At 37.3% G+C, this 24020-nt stretch overlaps 1 protein-coding gene across 5 annotated transcripts in view; it reads left to right on the forward strand.

The window, feature by feature from the left end:
* Positions 1-24020, forward strand: part of INPP4B (inositol polyphosphate-4-phosphatase type II B) — an 851576-nt gene that overhangs the window by 357672 nt on the left and 469884 nt on the right. The window lies entirely within an intron of this gene.

The following is a 24020-nucleotide window of genomic DNA, read 5'->3' on the forward strand; positions in this document are numbered from 1 at the left end:
CAAAAAACATCAATCAGAGTTTTATATTTAATGAATGTATGTAACAAAACTGAGAGTAAAATAGGAACATTATCCAATTTGAGGGAATTCTTTGTCTGCAGAATTGCACACAAGAAAAGCTAAAGTTGGTTCTGCTAGCTGAAGGAAATAATGGTTGTATTGATGGGAAAGAATGAAGAACACAAAAAATAATAAATCTCTCTTGGTAAATTTAAAAGCCTATATTATATGGTTTTATTATTTTTCAACTGAAAACTGTTTATAATAGAAATAGTATTATCTATAGTGTTTATAACATATGACAACAATAGCACATAATAACAATAGAAGTAGACTGTTCTAAATTAAGGGTGCAAATTGTAATCTTTAGAGTCATGAATTAATCTGTTCTCATGCTGCTAATAAAGATACCTGAGATTGGGTAATTTATAAATGAAAGAAGTTTTATTGACTCACAGTTCAGCATGGCTGGGGAGGGCTCAGGAAACTTACAATCATGGTGGAAGTGGAATCAAACATATCCTTCTTCTCATGGCAGCAGCAAGAAGAAGTGCTGAGCAAAGGGGGGAAAGCCCCATATAAAACTATCAGACTTTGTGAGAACTCAGTGTCCCAAGAACAGCATGGGAAACCACCCCCATGATTCAATTATCTCTTACCAGTTCCCTCCCATGACACATATGGATTACAGAACTACAGTTCAAGATAAGATTTGGGTGGGAATACAGCCAAACCATATAATTCCACCCCTAGCCCCTCCTCAAATCTCATGTCCTCATATTTCAAAACACAATCATGCCTTACCAACAGTCTCCCAAAGTCTTATCTCATTCAAGCATTAAGCCAAAAGCTCAAGTCCAAAGTCTCATCTGAGACAAGGTAAGTGCCTTCTATCTATGAGCCTGTAAAATCTGAAGCAAGTTAGTTACTTCCTAGATGCAATGGGGTTATAGGCACTGAGTAAATACATCCATTCCAAATGGGAGAAATTGTCCAAAACAAGCCCCATGCAAGTCTGATGTCCAATAGGGCAGTCATTAAACTTTAAAGTTCCAAAATGATCTCCTTTGATTCTGTGTCTCACATCCAGGTCATGCTGATGCAAGAGATGGGCTCCCACGGCCTTTGGAAGCTTCACCCCTATAGGTGCAGCTGACCTACTGGCTGCTTTCACAGGCTGGCATTTTGTGTCTGTGGCTTTCCTAGGGGCATGGTGCACGCTATCAATAGATCTACCATTCTGGGGTCTGGAGGATGGTGGCCCTTTTCTCACAGCTCCACCAAGTAGTGCTCTAGTGGGGACTCTATATGGGGGCTCCAACCCCACATTTCCCTTCCACAAGGGTTCTCTATGCCCTAGCAGCAGTTCTCCATGAGTGTTCTACCCCTGCGGCTGACTTCTGCCTAGACATGCAGGCGTTTTCATATATCCTCTGAAATCTAGGTAGAAGTTCCCAAATCTTAATTCTTGACTTCTTTGTACCCACAGGTCCAACACTACATGTAAGCCACCAAGGCTTGGGACTTGCATCCTCTGAAGCAATGCCCTGAGCTGTACATTGGCATCTTTTAGCCACAGCTGTAGCTGAAGCAGCTTGGACACAGGGCACCATGTTCCAAGGCTGCATAGAGCAGGGGTGCCATGGGCCCAGCCCACAAAACCATTTTTCCCTGCTAGGCCTCCAGGCCTGTGATGGGACAGGCTGCTGTGAAGGTCTCTGACATGCCCTTGAGACTTTCCCCCATTGTCTTGGTGATTAACATTTGGCTTCTTATTACTTATGCAAATTTATGAAGCAAGCTTGAATTTCTCCCCAGAAAATGAGGTTTTCTTTTCTATTGCATCCTCAGGCTGCAAATTTTCCGAACTTTTTTGCTCTTCTTCCTCTTCAATGCTTTGCCTCTTAGAAATTTCTTCCACCAGATACCCAAAATTATCTCTCTCAAGTTCAAAGTTCTACAGATATCTAGGGCAGAGGCACTCACCAAAATAGACCACATGCTGGGCCATAAAAGGTTTCAATACGTTTCAAAAGATAGACACTTTGCAGAGCAGTTTTCTCTGGCTACTGTTCAGTAGATTTAAACTAGGAAAAATTAAAATACACATCTGAAAAATTACCAAATATTTGAAAATTAATTAGTATATGTCTCAATAATTCATGGGTTAAAGAAGAAATCCTAGAGAAAATTAGAAAATGCTTTAATCTAAACAAAAATTAAAACACAGATATTAAAATTTATGGGGAGAAGCTGGCAAAGCATTTGGGAACAAATGAACATTTTTAAATGCTTAAAATAGAAAAGACAGCACACTTGATATTAGTTAACTAAGTTTTCACATTAAGAGGCTCGAAAAGGGAGAGTAAATTAAAACCAAAGCAAGCTGAAGAAACAAATAATAAACATGTAATCAAATAGAAAAAGTGAAAAAAATTAAAAGACTAGAAGTTGTTTTTTTTTTTTTTTTCCCAAATGTCCAATCAAAAGGATACACCTTAGCAAGATGAATTAAGAAAGAAAAGGGAAAGTACAAATTACCAATATTGGGTTTGACAGAGAAGACAAATATGCTAAAGATATTAAGAGGAATATAGGGAATATTATGGATGATGACCAACTTTAGGCCAATAAATTCTATAATTTTAGATGAAATAAAGAATTATCTTAAAAATCACAACTTACCAAAATTGACATGAGAAAAAAACAAAATATATGAGCAGTCCTGTAACTAGTAAACATATTACATTTGGAATTCAAAACATTCTCATAGAGAAAACTCCAGGTTGTCAGGGCTTCACTGGTAAATTACATGAAACATTTAAGGAAGAAAAAATTACAATCTTATATAAACTTTCATGAAGTATATGAGGAATGAACACTGCACACCTGATTTTACAAAGACATCATGATTCTGTAATCAGAGATATCTGATGAAAGTACATTCCCTTATCCCTCATGAACAGAGATAAAAAGCTCTTAAAATATTGGAAATCAATTTAATTATATATAAAGAGGATACTATATTATGAGCATTTGGAGTTTTTCCCAGGAATTCAAGATTAGTTTAATATTTAAAAATTAATCATGTATTGTACAACTTTAGCAGAAGAAAGGGGGAAGTTATGATTGCCTCAGTGGAGGTAGAAAAGGCACTTGAAAAATTCAACACTCATTCATGATAAAAGCTCTCAAAAGTCTAGGAATAAAAAAGAATTTAATCTCATGTGCATGTATATTATATAAAAATTCTACAGCAAACATTTTTAATGGTGAAATTTTTTAATACTTTCTAGCTAAGATCAGAAAACAGGCTGTGTCTGCTTTCTATTCAACATTGTACTGAAGATCCTAATCAATGCAAAAAGACAAGAAAAAAAGGCATCACGATTCAAAAGGAATAAGTGAAACTGTCTTTATTCACAGAAGATATGTGCTTGCAGAAAATCTCGACAAATCAAAAAGACAATTAAATATAATATGTGCATATAGAAAGACCACAGGATACAAGGCCAATTTTATACAAATCTATTTCTATATTCATACAGAAACAATCTGAAAATAAATTGTAGATTAATTGATTATAACATCCCCAACATAAATACTCTGAGAACTTTAATAAACATGCAGTTTCTACAGAGAAGATTATAAAATGTTGCTTAAAGAATTTAAAAGAAGATTTTTATTTCATGTTTAATCCATGGATTAAAAAAATCAATTTTATTAGTTCTCCAAAAATTGAGATATAAATTTAATGCAATTTCAATCAAAACGCCAGCAGATTTTGGGGGGTAGGGTAGAAATTGACAAGCTAATACGAAATTTATATAGAAATCCACAGGACCTAGAAAAGACAAAACATTTCGAAGAAGAACAAAGTTAGAGAATTTATATTATCTACTTTCGAATTTTACTATAATGCATTTTTAATCCAAACAGTGTGGTAGTGGCATACTGTATCAGTCTGTTTTTATGCTGCTGATAAAGACATACCCGAGACTGAGCAATTTACAAAAGAAAGAGATTTACTGGTCTTTGAGTTCCATAAGACTGGGGAGGCCTCACAATCATGGCAGAAAGCAAGGAGGAGCAAGTCACATCCTTGCTGCCTGGATGGCAGCAGGCAAAGAGAGAGCTTGTGCAGAGAAACTCCCGTTTTTAAAACCATCAGATCTCATAAGATCCATTCACTATCACAAGAACAGCACAGGAAAGACCCACCCCATGCTTCAATCATCTTTCACTGGGTCCCTCCCACAACATGTGGGAATTATGGGAGCTACAAGACGAGATTTGGAAGGGGATATAGAGCCAAAGCATATCACAAACGTATAGACAAATAGGTCAATGGATCAAAATATGGTATGCAAAAGAGCTCTGTATCTAGTAGTCAGTTGATTTTTGTTACAGGCACCAAGGCATTTACTGAGGAAATTCTTGCAATAAATATTTTTGGAACAACTGGATAAAACTATGCGACAAAATGAACAAACACCAGCTTTTATTCTCACTAGATACATTATATTCCAAATTGCAAGAGCTAAAATATAAAACTTTTAAAAGAAAACAAACCGTTTTTATAATGCTGTACAGCAAATAGTTTCTAATATATGACTTAAAAAGCACAAACCATAAGCGAAAAACTGATAAAGTTTCTATATATATATATATATAAAACTTCTGCTTTTTGAAAGATACCATTAAGAAAATGAAATGAGAAGCCACAGATTGGGAGAAAGTATTTCTGACAAAAATGTATATTTGACATAAGATTGTATCCAGAATATAACAATAATTCCTATTACACAATAATAAAAAATAGACTTTCCTAGATAAAAATTGAAAAAAGATTTGACTACTTAGTTCTCAAATAAAGATGTAACAAATGGGTGATAAGCATAATGAAAATACTGAAAATGAAAAGTCATCAGGAAAAAGTAAATTAAAGCTGCAATGATAACTACATACGGATGGAATATCTAGTATTAAGTCTAAATGTTGGTGAGAATGTGGAACAAATGGAATTCTTATACTTTGCTAGTAGGAGTAGAAAATGGTACACTACTTTGGAAATTTCTAAATCTTGGTAGTTTATTGGAATAAAAGTTTATTTCTTTTCATATAAATTCTAATCTGGCTATTGCTGGTAGCTAGAAGGCTTTCTGTATGGTCATGCAGGCATCTAGGATCCTTTCCTCTTGTGAATTGGCACTTCTTGCTCTCTTCCTCATTCAGCTAATGGGGAGGGAAGGAGAACATGGGGGGTAGTGTAGAGGGGTGTTTTAGGCCAGACCCCAAATATACATATGTAACATCTACCTGCACTCTGTCAGCCGATCTCAGTCACCTAATTGCAAGAAGGCTGGGAAGCATTGTTTACGTGTGTGTGAAGGAGTAAAGGGGAAAGGATTCGGTGACTAGCCAATTGTAGCCTTATTCATAGTGCTATTTAATAATGGGTCGATGTGGGAGGCAATTTGTATAATGAGAACACTAGTGTACGATTGTAATTACCAATTCTAGTAGTAAATGCATGTTACATTGGACAAGAACATTTTTAAATGGTGAATTAAGAGCAAGGCTTAGAATCACGTTTTGTTCAATTCCCAATTTCTTAACCTAACCGAGCCCTTGATTAAACCAGTTCGTGCAATGGATCTTGCAAAACAGGGAGCTATTTATGTATTTTCTAGTTCTTAGAGATTAAATTTTTACTTTTGTAAAGTAGAATATTTGCCCTTATTCATACTAGTTTTGTCCTGAAGATCAAAGTAGATAGAATCTCTGAACTATCTAAACTATGTTATGAAAAATGAATTCTTTTCCTTCTTAGCTGACAAAGGAGTATCGATCTATGTGATGTTGACATAAATTCAGATCTTGGAAAACAGAGCCCTTGTGAAATGAGCATCATTATTTATTGCTTTTTGTGGCTCAGAGATAAAGACTTTAGCCTAAAAGCTAAATACCTAAGGTTGGTTGGTTTGTCCTTTTTATGAGAAAATTTTCACTCCAAAGAGGTGTTCCTAAAAAGGTCTAAATGAAGATTGAGACTATGCTGGATTCTGATTGCTATGTTCTCTTCTCTCAGCTTTCTGGCCTAAGATCAAAGTCTCCTCTATCAAAGCAACTTTGTATCTCCCTTAATGTCAGGTTAAAAAATTTATTGGTGCACGTTTTCTTTAGAGGCTACTTCTATTCTCTAGAAAGAAGCAAACTAATCTCCTAAAATCCCAGACAGAACAAGGATTCTCTGATGAGTGATCAGATATTTCTCTTTTGTGCACCCAAGGACAAATTAAAATTCTGAAAACTTCAGTTTCCTCATGCTTACATAGATCTTTTGAAAATATAGAGCATTATTAGTAAAAAACTAAAAACAGGACCCCTATTTGCAATTGTTTTTGTAATATCTAAACAGAGACCTTTTTCTGAGGATTTCCTTAATTTAAGTGGGAGCTAAATGATGAGATAACATGGATGCATAAAGGGGAACGATACACACTGGGACCTGTTAAAGGGTGGAGGGTGGGAGGAGGGAGAGGATCAGGAAAAATAAGTAATGGACATTAGGCTGAATACCTGGGTGATGAAATAATCTGTAAAACAAACTCCCATGATATATGTTTAACTATGTAACAAACATATACATTCTGCATAGGTACCCCTGTACTTGAAAGTAAAAAAAAAACAAGTAAAAATGTTCTGTTTCAGAAAATTATATATCAGCTATTGTTTAAATTGCTTTTTTCAAAATATTCTGGAATATTTTGATAAACCGATGATCTATCAAGGCCGTTCTAATTCTAGTGTTCAGTTGCCGACGGAAGCCTTACAGAATGGTTACTGAAGGTTGTGGCTTTCAACCCTAAAGACAGGCTATATAGAAGCTTTCCTTTAATAACTTCACCTAATTTTTTATAAACTTCACACATTTTTATCATATATATTTTTTCAGAATATTCTTAATTGATATTACTAAAATACTAATAATCATGTTTTTTCAAAGCATATTCCTTTGCCCTGATACTTTGAGATTTGTTGAGCAAATCTGTATTAATCAGTAAGTCATATTGATTTTCAAGTTGCTTATTTTTATATTGATGCTCTTCTACAGCTTTTGTTTCCAAGTTAGCAAAGTCATACCATTTGAATCTGGCTGCAAATGAGTTTTCACATTTCATTCGCCTGTTGTAGGTGTTATTTTCTGCATCTTCTTTAATTGTAAATTTTCTTCTTAGAGTGATAAGAAGTGAACATGATATCCTAGGACAGGAAAAGTTTTTTGATATTTTGGCATTAATCCTCTCATGATGCATAACAGTCACTAGTAGTCCTTATAGTTCTCTATCACCAGCATCCGTGTCCTCATACAGCAGTCTCAGAATCCCAATCTGGGAAAGTTGGTGATAGAGATCACCTCTTTATAATTAGTTCAGAGCCCTGGATTCTATGGCCATATCTTCTTTTCAGTATCACGTTTTCCTTTAATATCCAAATAACAATAACCTTGAGTACTCATTCTATACAATAGCAAGAAATCCAGGTCCCTTTGCAAGAATTTCTGATAACCTCCAAGGAGTGCTTTTGAATTCAATAAATCTATCCTGGTTGCTGCTCATCACTTCAGACAAGGCATCTTCCCAGCTTCCTCTAATCGTATCATTTCTTTCATCCTGTCTTAGCTCCCTGCATCCCAGTTTGATCTAAAATATGTACGCAGGCTCTACATGGGTCCATAAAGCACACAATTTCAAGTTTACAAAATTGACTAAGACCTAGAGAACCTGTGATGCAAAAATGAAAACCTGAAACTGAATATCAGATATCACTGCCCCTTTAGTCCATTAGTAATATCCACTCACAGAGAGTTCGTGGGAGCTATCATGGCAAAGTGGTAAAGATCTTAGCTAAATAAACTGGTAGCCACTTTTTTGAGAATGTTCAGTACAATGTGTGAGCAGAATTACACTCAGTGAATGGAGCCCGCTGCTGTGATGTTAGCACCACGATTGTGCACTTTGAATTATCTAACTAATGCCATTGTGAGAACCTTGGCATTGACCTATTGAATGAAAAAAAAAGAAAGAAAGAAAAAAAAAGCATAGCCTTACTCCAGTCATCATTATCGGTTCCTATTATATGACCATTTTAATTTTATCTCCTTGGGGACAATTACACACCTCCAAATAAGAATTCTTTTGTAGACCCCTTATTTTTGGAGGACTGTGCATAAAGAAGCTGCCAAAAACTAACTTTGTATTATAATCTTTGTCCATACTAAAGACAATTTTTATGTCATTAAATGAAATATTGCATTATGTATTTATAGATAATCTTATATATGCCAGTCATTATTTCTAACTCTGGAAATAAAACTATTTTAAAATGCACATGGTCTCTTCTCCTTATAGAATTTACAATCCAATGGGAATTGTAAATTCTTCATTAATGAATCACACAAATAAATATATGCTATGCCACAAAGGAGAAGTACTAGATACTGTGAAAGCAAATAGTGGAGAATCAGACCAAGTCAAAAAGGTCAGAAAAGGCTTTAATCTCAGCACAAAGCACTGGCATATGAGTTACTCCTCTGGTTCATGGCTGCCATAATAGAAACTGATACATACAGACCTTGTATTATATGCTTAAAAGTACTCATCAGCATCTCTTGGAGAAAGGAGAGTCCACCACAAATACAAATTCAGCATTTTACTTTGAAGTTGTTAAATAATCAGAAATATTTAGTGTTGAAGTTCTGATGAGGGATGGTGATTAATAAATTTTATTTTATTTTTTTTCTTTCTCCAATCACCCCTCCCTCTCCCCCAGTAAATTTTGTTTTAATGTTCCCTTCATGTTTTGGAAGCAACTGATTAGGCAAATGAAGTTCTGCATAACAGCATTATTAAGGATAAAAGCTTGATTGGATAATACGATATACTTGATGCTTTCTAATATTTGGAATTAACTGATCTGCCCAGTCAGACAGGCTTCCTGCATGGAGCAGAGTCCACTGTTATGGGCTTACCATACATAAGAAGCAATAAAAGAAGGTAGTTTCTTGAGTGTAATGCAGAGAAGCCCAAATGAGTAAGGAGGGAAGAGAAAGGCAAGCGTGTTCTCTAGTGGAGATCTATTACCAATAAGATTCCTAAAAATGGAAGACCCCCACCCCAGCCATGTTTTCTTCCTTTCCTTAATGCATTTAGACATGGCAGTCAAACCCTGTGGCTCCCCAGAGTTAAATGTGGTCCTTATGGGAAAGAGACAGTTGGTTTCAGGAAGTCCTGCTCTCTATTCATGATGTTGAGAATAGCACTGCTTCTTTGTATATCTGGTGGGGAGTTTGGTTTTTAATTCTTTAGCTGCATTCTCCAATAAAGTAGCCACCAGCCACTTATGGTTATTTAAACTCAGATTACATAGAAGTATAGTTCCTTTTTCACACATTGAAATGTTCAATGCGAAATAGCCAGTTCTCAATAGCTAGTTAATACTAGAATAGAACAGATTGGAACATATTTGCACCTTCAGAGAACCATCATATCAGCTCTTCTTTATGTATTTCATAGAATTTGTCTGTGAATCCTTCTGGTCTTGGGCTTTTTATGTTTGGTAGGATTTGTATTACTGATTCAATTTCAGAACTTGTTATTGGTCTATTCAGAGATTCAGTTTCTTCTTGGTTCAATCTTGGGCATTGTATGTTTCCATGAATTTAGCAATTTCTTCCAGGTTTTTATGTTTGGGTGTATAGAGTTTTTCATAGTATTCTCAGAGAGTTTCTTGTATTTCTGTGAGGTCAGTGGTAATGTCGCCTTTGTTGTTTCTTATTATCATTATTTGGATTTTCTCTTTTTTTTTTCCTTTATTAGTCTAGTTAGTGGTCTTTCATTCTTATTTTTCAAAAAAATCCAACTTCTGGATTTGTTGAATTTTTTTCATCTCAGCTTCCTTCAGGTCAGCTCTAATTTTGCTTATTTTTTCTCTTCTGCTAGTGTTGGGGTTGGTTTGCTCTTGTTTCTCTAGTTGCTCTGGGTTTGATGATAGTTTTTAATTTGAAATCTAACTTTTTGATGAGAGCATTTAGCACTATAAAATTCCCTCTTAACACTACTTCAGCTGTGTCCCAGAGATTCTGGTAGATTGTACTTTTATTCTTATTAGTTTCAAATAATTTATGGTTTCTGCTCTCATTTCATTGGTTACTAAAAGGTCATTCAAGAGCATGTTGTTTAATTTCCATGTAACTGTATGGTTTTGAGCAATTCTCTTAATATTTTTTCTATTTTTATTGTGCAGTGGGTACAAGAGTGTGTTTGGTATGATTTCACTGTTTTTGAATTTGCTAAGGATTATTTTATGACCAATTGTGTGGTCGATTTTAGAGTATGCACCATGTTCAGATGAGAAGAATGTTTTGGGATGGAGAGTATTATAGATGATATTAGCCCCATTTAATGTCAAGTTCAGGTCCTGAATATCTTTGTTAGTTTCCAGCCTTGATAATCACTCTGAAACTGTCTGTCAGTGGGGTATTGAAGTCTTTCACTATTATTGTATAGTTATCTAAGACTCTTCTTAGGTATCTAAGAACTTGCTTCATGAGTCTGAGTGCTCTTGTTTTGGGTGTATATACACAGGAGTGTTAGGTCTTTTGTTGAATTTAACCCTTTATCATTTTGTAATGCACTTATTTGCCATTTTTGATCACTGCTTAATGTCTGCTTTTTCTAAAATTAGAATAGCAACCCCGGTTTTTTTTTTTTTTTTTCTGTTAGCTTGGTAGATTTTTCTCCATCCCTTTTCTTTGAGCCTATGGGTATCACTGCATGTGAGATGGGTCTCTTGTAGACAGCACACAGTTGGGTCTTGCTTTTTTATCCAACTAGCCATTCTGCGCTTTTTAATTGGGACATTCAGTCTATTTACATTTAAGGTTTGATCCTGTCCTTGTGTTGTTAGCTAGTTATTATGCAGACTTGATTGTGTGGTTCATTTATAGTGTCAATGGCTTGTGTACTGAAGTGTGTGTTTGTGGTGGCTGGTAACAGTCTTCCCTTTCTAGATTTAGCACTTTCTTAAGAAACTCGTGTAAGGCAGGTCTGGTGGTAATAAATTCTTTTAGCATATACTTGTCTGAAAAGTTTCTTATTTCTTCTTTGCTTATGAAGCTTAGTTTGGCTAAATATGAAATTATTAGTTGGAATTTCTTTGTTAATGCTGACTATTGGCCTCCAGTCTGTTCTGGCCTACAGGTTTCTGCTCAAAGGTCTGCTGTTAGCCTAATGGAGTTCTCTTTGTAGGTGGTCTGTCCCTTCTCTCTAACTGCCTTTAATATTTTTTTCTTTCATTTCAACATTGAAGAGTCTGATAATTATGTCTTGGGGATAGTCTTCTGGTGTAGTGGTTTGCAGCGATCTCTACATTTCCTGGATTTACAGGTTTGCCTTTCTAGTGAGGTTGAGTACATTTTTGTGGATGATATCCTCAAATGTTTTCTGAGTTGCTTGCTTTGTGCCTCTCTCTTTCAGAGATAGCAATGAGTCATAGATTTGATCTCTTTATGTAATCTCATATTTCTCAGAGGTTTCATTCATTTTTCTCTATTTTATTTGTTTGTTTTTTGTCTGAATTATTTTAGAGAACCGGTCTTTGAGCTCTGAGATTCTTTCCTTTTTTTGGTTGATTCTGCTGTTAATACTTGGAATTGTACTATAAAATTCTTGAAGTGAATATTTTACTTCGATCAGCTCAGTTTGGTTCTTTCTTAAAATGGCCATTTTATCTTCTAGTTTCTGTACCATTATCTTATATTTCTCAGATTCATTGGATTGGGTTTTATCTTTCTTTTGAGTGTCAATAATCTTCATTCCAATCCATATTCTGAACTCTATTTCTGACATTTCAGACATTTCACCCTAGGTAAGAAGCATTTCTGGGTAAGTAGTGTGGCTTTTAGAGTTGCCAGAGTCTTGCAATGTGTTTTTTTCTCATCTGTGTGAGCTGATGTTCCTTCAGTCCTTGAAGTTGCTGTCCTTTAGATTTTTTTTGCTCTTATCTTCTGTGATGCTCTTGCAAATTTGCTTGTGGTATAAGATGGGTTCAGTTGACTGGTTTTGATTCTATTTCTGCTCCTGGGTCTTGGAGGTGCCTCTCCAATTACTGTCTCTATGCCCACATTTCTTAAGTGTTCTAATCCATGGGGCTCTCTCAGGCAGGGGCCACAGTTGGCAGACAGGCCATATCTTTGCTGGGTCAGCTCTAATCTGCTGCTGTGGTAGTTCCTGGGAGATCACAGGGTTGCACCTGCCCACAGAGTGCAGACAGAAGCAAAACTACTGGTCTAGAAGCTCTAGCAGGTGTGGCCTATCTGGCTATGAGAGGTGGGGATGGGTGGAGTTTCTCGCCCTACCATCCAGGTGGGCAATAGGAGGCTGTGGTCTTTGGCAAATTTAGGCAAAAATAGAACCACTGGGCAGGAACTTCTAGCAGTTGTGGCTTGCCTGGCTAAGACAGGTAGCGGTAGGTAGAGTCACTCATTCAACCATCTGGATGTTTCCTCAAATAACAGGAGGCTGTGCTCTCTGGCTGAGTTTACCTAGAAGAAGGACTGCTGGGCTGGAAGCTCTAGCAGGCATTGCCTGCCTAGCTACCAGCAGGAGGGGTCAGTGGGGTAGCCTGCCCTGCTGTCCAGGTGTTTCCCTGGACAACAAGAGGCTATGACCTCTGGCTAGGTTCAGATAGAAATGGAACCGATAGGCTAAAAACTCTAGTTGGTGTTGCTTGCCTGGCTACCAGCAGTGGGGATGGGTGTGGTCACTCACCCTGTGGTCACCTAACCTGTGGTCACCTACCCTGTGGTCACCTACCTTGCTCCACAGGGGTTTCCCAGGACAACAGGAGGCTGTGCCTGCCTTCTGAGCTCAGGCAGCAGAAGGATCACTGGGCTCTAAGCTCTAGCAGGCATTGCCAACCTACTAACCAGCAGTTGGAGGCGAGGGCACGTCACTAATCCTGCTGTCTGGATGTCTACTGTGACAACAGGAGGCTGCACCCACTGGCTGAGTTCAGACAGAAGAGGGATCACTGGATTGAAGCTCCAGCAGGCATGACTAGCCTGGCTACCCAGAGTGAGAATGGATAGGGTCACCTGCCCAGCTACCCAGATGTTTCCCGAAACAACAGGGGGCTGTGTCCACTGACAGTTTAGATGGAAGTGGAACCTCCGGACTGGAAGCTCTAGCAAGTATTGCCCACCTGGCTACTAGTGGTGAGGGTGGGTGGGGTCACTTGCCCTGCAGGCCAGATGTTTCCTGGTACAACAGGAGGCTATGCCTTATGGCTGAGTATACACAGAAGCGGGACCACTAGGCCAGAAACTAGCAAGTATTGCCCACCTGGCTATCAGTGGCAGGTGTGGGTGAAGTCACCTGCCTTGTCATCTGGGTGCTTCCCAGGATAACAGGAAGCTGCACTTTCCAGCTGAGTTCACATGGAAGTGGGTCTGCTGGGCTGGAAGTTCTAGCAACTGTTTCCCATCTGGCCGTCAGTGGAGGGCATGTGGTCACCTGTCCTGCTGTCTGGGTTACTTCTAAGGACAACAGGAGGTTGTGGCTGCCAGGCAAGTTAAAGCAGAAGTGAGACCACTGGGCTAGAACCTAACACAGAATCTTGTCCAGTGAGCTGGGTGAACCGATCTTAACTGCTCTCAGGTACCACAGCTGCAACATCTACTGGGGCTATTGTGCCTGTGATGGTGTGCTCTGGGGCTCAAGCCTTTTAGAGTTCCCCTTGCACTTTGAGAGTTGCCCCCACAAAACATCTGCCTCAGTCTAGAAACATGGTGGGGGTTTGTGGAGTGGGCCAAGGGGATTCTGTCATTCCCAGTCTTGCATTTGTCCCTGTAGATAGTGTGTATCCCCAAAGGGAGCTCTTATTCACTCATCCTTTTCCATTTTGGAGAGGTTCTCCTGGCTCCATGCTAAGCACAGACAGGTTATGTCCAGCTTTACTCCTCTCTGCTCTCTGTGTGTCCCCCTGCTGCCTTGATGGAGTCTGATATGTTTGCTCAGATGATCAGCTTGCAGAGTCAGTATTCACTAGCCCTTTTATTTCCTCTCTGTGAGAGCAGCACATATAAACTGCTTCTAGTCTGCCATTTTGGACTTTTCCCCAAAAAGGAAATCTCAACTACAAATGAGATGACATTGATCAACAGTTATGTTAATTTTACTTAGTCATGTAGCTGATGACCTAAGGGATCTAATCTTTATTAGAAATCAAGTCATCAAATGTTGAGAGTCTAGATTGCCCTTATTATTTAAATTATCAGAGAGACATTGATTTTATAGGTAATAGGATTTAGTAGCACTATGAAGACTGAAAATTCTAGTTTTGTGTAGTTTTTAATATTTCATTTTGGGTAATTACTTCAAGAGAAATTTATAAAGTAGAAAAGTTTTTCTTTTCAAAATACAAATGTCTTCATTTTGTATCGGATTCCAGATTTCTTTTTAAACTATGGCCTTATGCAACTTTGTATTCTTCTGATGGGGAGTCAAAGAAATGATGTTTGTGATCTGAAGAGACAGAGTTGCCTCTGATTTAGCAATTCATATCTCTGCTTTGGAGCAACAGGTGGCCTAGGAAATCATAGACTGATACAGAATCAAAGGAGAAAGCTTGTGCAATAGATATAAGGGACTCTTGAGTTGGGGAGCTATGCAATAATTCTGAGGGGATCTAAAATGGGAACATAAAGAATATTCAGATATTGGAGATACATTCAGGGAAAAAATATTTCAGAAATGTATTTTCTTATTTAGTATTAAAGAGGAACTTTTAACAGTCATGTGATCAAGAGACGGAATGTCTGATTTTCTTCCGGAGATAGTGACTTACTGGACTTAGTATCACTGACAGTGACAACTTGGTCAGGTATGGGGTAAAGGTAACTGAAATGGCAGATGGGAGGCCGGATACAGTGACTTTTTTTCCCGCGATGATCTATACAGTACCTTTGTAGCTTGAGATTATGAGATATGCATGCTTTTTTCATTTGATGCTATAAGCTACTGATGATAAGTTAATTGTTCAGCTTTTCTTTTTTTCTTCATAAATGTATTATTTTCCCTTTTATAAGTAAGGCATACTTTTCCAAATAATTTAAAAATTCCTAGAAAGTTTCAACAAAGTGAAAATTTCACTGTAGTTTTGCCATCTGTACAGTCGTTTCCTTAGTTGCCGAGAATATACTCCAGCCAATTTAAAGGGAAAAAGAATTCCTTTGAAAACATGAAGCAGGGTGTACTTACCCAATAGGCATACTGCTAAAGCCCACAATGCTTTGAAAATTTGAAAAAAAAAAATGTGTAGGTTAAAAAATTTTTATAAGATGATATTAATATATTTATCTTCATAGCAATGCAGTCATAAATTATAATTATATAACATATACATGTGCATGTGTGTGTACACTATGGAGGAAGGGGCTGGTGAAGGCAAAAGTGCCTTGGATCCATGAAAATCCTAAAGAACGGGTGCAGGCTTGGAGAGCGGGTACTTAAGAACTCCAACCCCAGCCAAATACACATGAGCACTACTCCAAAGCAATCTCACTGTGATTGCTGCTAGCACAGGTATCTCTGCCCACACTGCTGATGCTGGGCCTCAGGGCAAAACCTCTGCCCCCACTGTCTCTGAGAGCTGACAAATGTGTCAGCTCTCAGAATGTGTTGCCAGATGGAATCTTTTTCTGAGCTGAAGTCTTGGACAATGGTATCAGAAAAGCCTAGGTCATACATTTGTTCTCTGTGTGTAAAGAAGACAAAGAAGTGGATTTCTAGCATGTTTTGGTGATGTGTGAACTTGTAAGGTGGGATGTTTCCTTGACGTAGGAGAGATGTCCCAAATGTTTTGGACAGCCAAATCCACTGGACAAAAATAACTACTGCCAACACATTGACGTATTAGCTTTTAGACTTTCTGGTATGCTAGGTTTTGTTTTCATTTAATATTTTTTAAAAAAAGCTATAACTGTAGAAACATGAATACTTACTGTATGATAGGTACAGCTAACATTGTTTGAATTATCTATTTTGATCATTAATTAAAAATAATAGCATTTGGCAAGAGCCAATATTATTATTTTCTCATTTTATAGATGAAAAAAGCAGGCTTAAAGTTACATAACTTCTTCATGGAGATAAAGTTAAAGAATAGTAAGATGGCCCAGGCGCAGTGGCTCATGCCTGTAATCCTAGCACTTTGGGAGGCCAAGGTGGGAGGATCACAAGATCAGGAGTTCGAGGCTAGCCTGGCCAATATGGCAAAACCCCTTCTCTACTAAAAGAAAAAATTAGCTGGGTGTGGTGGCACGTGCCTGTAGTCCCAGCTGCTCGGAGGCTGAGGCAGGAGAATTGCTTGAACCCGGGACGGAGGTTTCAGTGAACCGAGAGCAAGTCTCCGTCTCCAAATAAAAGAATAGTAAGATGAGATTTTATGTGGAGTCTTACCTGCTGCACAAACCATGTCATAAATAAGATATACAACTTTAAATATTGCTTTTTATATTTAACATTTTGATACAAGCTATTTCAAACTCTTCATGAACATCTTTTTAATAATGATCTAATATTCCATCAAATTAGTTAATGTAATTTGTTCAAAGATTTCCCTATTGTTTAATACTTAAGATGTGTCTATTTTTTTCCCACTTTAGTCATATTGTGGTAATTTATGTATTTAACTTTTTTCTATATTTAGAATTACTTCTCTAGAATGGAAACCCAAAATTAGAATTACTAGATTAAAGAATATGAAAACATATTTTTGAGAAGCCAATGTCATACTTTTATTTATTTTGATGATGAAGAAACAAGCTCATTAATTTATCAATCAATATTCAACATATTTATTGCATGCCTCCCACATGCTGGCTGTGGTACCTGTAATGCCATGATAAATATTTGCTGGTAATTTGCCTAAACAGTATTATTGTATAGTGGTGTTAAAATAGGATGTGCCTGAAATGAGCATCTTGTACTAACCACATATGGTGAAAATGCTTCCTAGGTTTTCTGGGACAGGGTAGGAACACTTTTAGAGTTCTTAGAAAATACTCTTGGAAATGTAGGAAAGTAGCATTCAGAGCAATCTGAAAATAGCATCAAGTATGAACTTCTTTTTCTTCTTTGCCAATTTGTTAGATGAAATAGTGTCGATCATTGTTTATAATGGTTATTTCATTGAGTATTAATGAAATTGAACTTTTTTTTTGAAATGGAGTCTCACTCTGTCGCCAGGCTAGAGTGCAGTGGCACCATCTCAGTTCATTGCAACCTCTGCCTCCCAGGTTCAAGGGATTCTCCTGCCTCAGCCTCCTGAGTAGCTGGAATTACAGGTGCACACTACCACGCCCAGCTAATTTTTGTATTTTTAGTAGAGATAGGGTTTCACCATGTTGGTCAGGATAGTCTTGATCTCTTGATCTCATGATCTGCCCTCCTCAGCCTCCCAAAGTGCTGGGATTATGGGCGTGAGCTCCTGTGCCCAGCCAAAGTTGTACATTTTTCATATGTTCATTCATGAATTGTTTCTTCATTTTGAAGCATCTTTTAAACATTTCTCATTTGCTATTTAGTATTTGTACAAAACAGATTTTGGTATATTGTCTTTGTTGCAAATAATTTTACATCTGCTCTTATTTTTTTTAACTAGGGGAGTTTTTTACATAGCCCAAACTGCCAGGCATTTTCTTTATAATTTCTTCTAGCAATTATAAGCTTCAGAAGTAGAAATGACCACTCCCAAAAAGTGTAAAAATAATGAATTCCATTTTTCTTTATTTTTTATTCTGTATTTTATTTGTATTTACTTCTGTAATACATCTGGAATTTATATCCCTGTCTAATGGGGACATAACTGATTTTTTTTTTCCAAAAAGAGAGGCAATTGTCTCAAAATCATGAAATAATTCATTTATTTTTTTATTAATTTGTGGTGCTCACTTTATTATACACTGAGTTTAGGTTCTGTATGTGTATGCATCACATCCTTGACATATGACAGGTATTATATATTTGTTGAATGAACTAATGCATAAAATTGAATGTTTCTGGGACGCCCATATTTTTCCTCTAATCTGTACATCACTTTTTCAGTCATTTCTTCACTGTTTTACGTGTTATGTCACAAAATATATTTTATCATTGTAGCAAAATATTTTATTAATATTCATATTTAGAATATTCTTTATGATCTAGAATACTTCAAAGAACTTTGGAAAATTTTCAGAGGTTCTAAAATTACTTTCAGGAGAATCTGCATTGGAATTATACTAAAATATAAATTAACTTGGTAGGAATTGACATTTATACTGTAAATATTTTCCCACTTACACGTGTTACAGTTCTTTACTGCTCTTTATAGCTTCTTATAATTTTCCTTAAAGAGTTATTCATAATTTCTTTATTGATTTTGTTGTTATTGCTATAGTATTTTGGATTATTATTGCTGCGATTGGGAGCTGCATTCATTAATTTGGAAATTTTGTTTTCTATTTTTTGCTATTATATAGAAAAGTTATTGCTGCAAATTTACATTTCATCCTTGAACTTTATTTGAGTTATTTTATTAATTCTATTAGAATTTTTTTTTCTTTTTTTTTTACAATTTTTCTGTTGACCTGAAGGATATGTTGGGAATGCCCCTGTCAGCTTAATTTTGTTTTGTCTTTACAATTAGGGATGGAAACTGAGCAACAACTATAAGACTTTTAGAGCCTTTGGAAAATTAGATTTAAGTTTTACATTTATCTTGAAAATCGTTTATTAAGCTAGATTCTAGTAACTATATGCAAATAATTTCTAAGGCACATATTTCAATGCTGGACCTATTAGGGAACAAATGTATGGGTTCTCAGAACCCATGAAAACCTGTTGTCTTAGTTCATTTGTATGACTATAAAGGAATATCTGAGATTGGATTATTTGTGAAGAAAAGAGGTTTATTTGGCTTATGGTTCTGCAGGCTTTGCAAGAAGCATGGAAACAACATCTGCATCTGATGAAGGCTTTAGGCTACTTCTATTCATGGTGGAAGGGGAGGGGGAGGTAGTGTTTGCAGAGATCATATGGTAAGAAAGGAAGCAAGAGAGGGCACTCTGATCCACCCCATGACTAAGGCACCCCTCATTAGGCCTTACCTCCATTATTGGGGATCAGATTTCGACATGAGGTTTGGAGGAACTAACATCCAAATCATAACTGCCATATTGCGCAATTTGCTGACTTACGTGGCATGGTCTCTCCTTGATCTCTTCTAAATTCTGTCTCACTTAGCTTCTGCCTTTGCTGTAATATCCCCAACCTCTCACTGCCGTGGGCCCTTAACCTGGAGTTATTCAGGCTATTTGGGGTCAGAACAAGGCCCAGCTTTCTTTCATGGGTTAAGATGGAAAAGACAAATAGTCAGCTCTGACTTTAGCTATATACCCATCACACCAGGATCCTGGGGTAGAAAAAAAAGATGTTATGAAAACCTCATTCAGGGCTGTGTTAATTTTTTTTTGTGTCAGAGTAAAGAAATACTTGGAGCTGGTTAATTTATAAGGAAAAGAGGTTTAATTGGTCCATGGTTTTTCAAGCTTTACAGGAGGCATAGTGCTGGAAATCTGCTCCTGGTGAGGTCTCAAAAAGCTTCCACTCATGGTGGAAGGCACATCACATGGCGAGAGGGGGAACAAGAGAGGAAGGAGAGGTGCCACATTCTTTGAAATAACCAGATATTGCATTAAGTACGAGCAAGAACTCACTTATCACCAAGAGAATGATGCTAAGCCATTCATGAGGAAATCCTCTTCTATGATCCAGTCACCTCCAACCAGGTCCAACTTTAACATTGAAGATCACATTTCAACATGAGATTTGAAGGGGACAGACATCCAGACCATATCATTTTGCCCCTGCACCCCCACATCTCATGTCTTTCTCACATTTCAAAATACAAATCACGCCTTTCCAATAGTCCCCCAAAGTCTTAACTCACGCAAGCCTTAACTCAAAAGCCCCAAATCTAAAAGTCTCATCTGGAGATTAGTTCCTTCCATCTATGAGCCTGTGAGACAAAAAACTAGTTATTTACTCCCAAGATACAATGGTGGTACAGGTATTGGATGAACATTCTTATTCCGAAAGGGAAAAATTGGCCAAAAATTGGGGCAATAGGCCCCACACAAGTTAGAAACCCAGCAGGGATGTCATTAAATCTTAAAGGTTCAAAACAATCTCTTTGGACCTCATGTTCCACAACCTGGTATGAGGGTTGGGCTGCCATGGCCTTAGGAAGCCTTGCCTTTGTGGCTTCTGTGGGTGCAGTCCACATGGCTGCTTTTCTAGGCTGGAGTTGAGTGCCTGCAACTTTTCCATGCTGAAGCTGTAATCTGTTGGTGGCTCTACTATTCTCAGGTCTGGAGGTCAGTGACCCTCTTTCCACAGATCTACTAGGCAGTGCCCTGGTGGGACTCTTTGTGACTCTCCAATCCCACATTTCCCCTCAGCATTGCCTTAGTAGAGTTTCTCTTTTGGGGCTCTGCACTGGTGGCAGGCTTCCACTTGGGTAACCAAGCTTTCCTATATATACTCTAAATCTAGCTGGGAGTGACCGAGCCTCCTTCACTCTTGCTTTCTGTGCACCTGCAGGCTTAACACCCTGTAGAAGCAACCGAGGCTTATAGCTGCTTGTGATCTTCAAAGTGGAGGCCTGAGCTTCACCTGTACCTGAACCCACATTGAGCCAAGGCTGGAGATGGAGTGGCCAGGATGTGGAAAGCAATGCGGCCCTTAACCTGGACCCTGAAACTGTTGTTTCATCCTAGGCCTCTGGGCCTATGATTGCAGGGGCTTCCTTGAAGACTTCTAAAAGGCCTTTGAGGCCTTTTTTCCATTGTATTCAATATTTGCACTTGGTTCGCTTTTAGTCATGCCAGTCTCTCTAGCATGTAGTTGTTCTACAGCCTGCTTGAATTCCTTTCCTGAAAATGCTTTTTTTTCCTCTGCCATATGGCCAGGGTGCAAAGTTTTCAAACTTTTATACTCTGCTTCCATTTTTATTGGAAGTTCTAACTTTAAGTCATTTATTTGCTCTTGTATCTGATTTAGGTTATTAGAAACAGTCAGGTCACATATCGAATGTGTTGCTGCTTAGAAATTTCTTCTGCCAGACACCCTAAGTCATCAGTCTTAAGTTCAAGTTTCCACAGATTCCTAGGATACAGACAGGATGCAACCAAGTTCTTTGCTGGGGACTAAGAAGGGTGATCTTTATTCTGGTTCCCAATAAATATCCCATTTTCATCTGAGATCTCTTCAGCCTAGACATCTCTGTCTGTATCTCTGTCAGCATTTTCATCAGAACCATTTAATCAGTCTCTAAGAAGTTCCAAACTTTTCCTCATCTTCCTGCTTCTTCTGAACCTTCCAAATCCTTCCCCAACCTCTGCTCATTATCTACTTCCAAAGCTGCTTCCGTGTTTTCTGCTATCTTTATAGCAACACCCTATTCCTTAGTACCAATTTTCTGTCTTAGTTTGCTTTTGAATCACTATCAAGGAATAGCTGAGGCTAGGTAATTTATAAACAAAAGAGATGTAATTGTCTCACAGTTCTGTAGGTCCCATAGGAAGTGTGGTGCCAGGATTTGATCCTGGTGAGGCCTCAGAAAGCTTCCAATTATGGTGGAAGGCAAAGGAGAAGCAGGTACATACATGGTGAGAGAGGGAGCAAGGTGGGGAGGAGGTGTCACACTCTTTTAAACAACCAGATATGTGAACTTGGAGCAAGAACTCACTTATCACCAAGGGGATGTTGTTAAACTGTTCATGAGGGATCCTCCCCCAGGATCTAGTTACCTCCCACTAGGCTTCACCTCCAATGTTGGGAATCGTATTTCAACATGAGATTTGGAGTAGACAAACATCCAAACCCCATATCAAGAGCCACAAAATAAATGGATACAGGAACCAAAGAAGGCACTGGCCTATACAGAATAAGGTGGAAGCACAGTAGGAGGCCACCTCAGTTGTTTTGGAATATTCTGCATTTTAATTCTAAATAATAATGTTCAATTCAGTTTAACACCCAAAAGTTGTTTAACTTAGAATTTTGAATTTTCTACTGAAAAAAACTTTTATGTCCTAATTAATGAAAATATCCCGTTTGGTCATTTATCTTGAAGGTAATGATAAATGTTAAATAAGATCTTGTTTGCATTAACTCTGTGGGATGTGTGTTTAAGGTGACTATACACTTCAGTGGGTTTTAGTAAATATTGGTTCTTGCTACATGATGGGAGCTGACAAGTAATGAATGACTCCATAATGGGAACAAAAAAAAATGTCTGAAAGACTCAGGCTCACATAAGGCAATTGATCTTTCTGCATCATAAACTTTTGTCCTTTGGACTTGCACAGTTATCCAGTTTATATTTGAAGTATTTCTTTATCGCTATATAAAGTGTTTGCCCTTCTTCTGTATGGATTACTGTATTTAAAAAATATTCAATGGCTTGTTTGGACACTATGGACTATATGAGACTATGTTGGCCTCTGTATGTTCATATTTTATTTGCAAGGTAAACCCATAGCCTTTGCAGAAGTAATGCCAACTAAAACATCCGGAAGAGATGTGCAGTCTGTTCTGTTAATAAGGACAGAACACGGCCATCTACTCTATACAACAGAGAACAATGCTTAGCTTTGGGTGGATTTGAAAAAAATGAAAGATAAATTATGATTTTGTGTGAGCATTAAAATAAAACTACTATCTTAGACACCTAAGAACCACAAATATTTAGACCAAATTGTCTTGTAAAATCTACCTGAAGGAAAGTTTGTTATAGCAAACTTATGACATTTCTACATTATTTTCTGTTTTGTGTTTAGTAATCAGTAGGTGTTTTGTATTTTCTTTAGTTGGAACTAAGTGATCAGTTGCATGATTTTTCTTATTATGAAACATGTATTTTTTTTTTCTCCTTAACACTTATCTTTAAAGCTACTCTGGGTCTACCTAGTTCAAAAAATGAGAAATCTTAAGAAAAATTGGAATATTATTTTCTCCAAATTAAATGAGGCCTGGTATGATTTAAAGCTTATCTTTGTAGTTTTACTTTCTTATATTGAAAATTATACAGAATGATGAGACATATATGATAATGTGAATGAGAAAATCTTATATCACATCTGGAAGGTTTCTTTCAAATAAGGTACAGTGGTTAAGTAATAATTTTAATCCAATGAGTTCCTACATCTTCTGACCAAATAATACGAAATCTTGGTAACTGACAGTAAATTTGCAATTTGAAAACTATTATTCCGGATAATAAAATAGAAGAACCAGGCAGCATTTGTATACACTTACTGAATTACATATAATATAAATTTATTTATAAATAGCATGATATATAGCAGTAAAATGCCCAAACTCTGGAACCAGATCAGTGGTTTCAAATTCAAATTCTACTGTTTACCTGTGCAACTCTGACAGAATTATTTCACCTATCTTTGCAAAATTCTCTCTATATAATAATAGTAGTACCTCTCTCATAGTGTGGTTGTGTTGTGGGTCCCCAAGACCACCTTTAGACTTCATGATTTACTAATGCATCAGTCTGTTCTCTTGCTGCTAATAAAGACATACCTGAGACTGGATAATTTATAAAGGAAAGAGGTTTAATGGACTTACAGTTCCACAGGACTAGGGAGGCCTGAGAAAACTTACAATTATGATGGAAGGGAAGCAAACATGTCCTTCTTCACATGGTGGCAGCAAGTAGAAACACAGAGCAAAAGGGAGAAAAGCCCCTTACAAAAGCATCAGATCTTGTGAGTCCCTCCCACAACATTTGGGGATTATGGGAACTACAATTCAAGACAAGATTTGGGTGGGGGCACAGCCAAACCATATCAACTAAGATACAGAAAGCTGTATAATCATAGTCATGCTTTATTATAG

The sequence above is a fragment of the Aotus nancymaae genome, unplaced genomic scaffold, assembly GCF_030222135.1.
Source record: "Aotus nancymaae isolate 86718 unplaced genomic scaffold, 86718_ANA_hifiasm-v0.15.2.pri h1tg000033l, whole genome shotgun sequence".
Lineage (NCBI taxonomy): Eukaryota > Metazoa > Chordata > Mammalia > Primates > Aotidae > Aotus > Aotus nancymaae.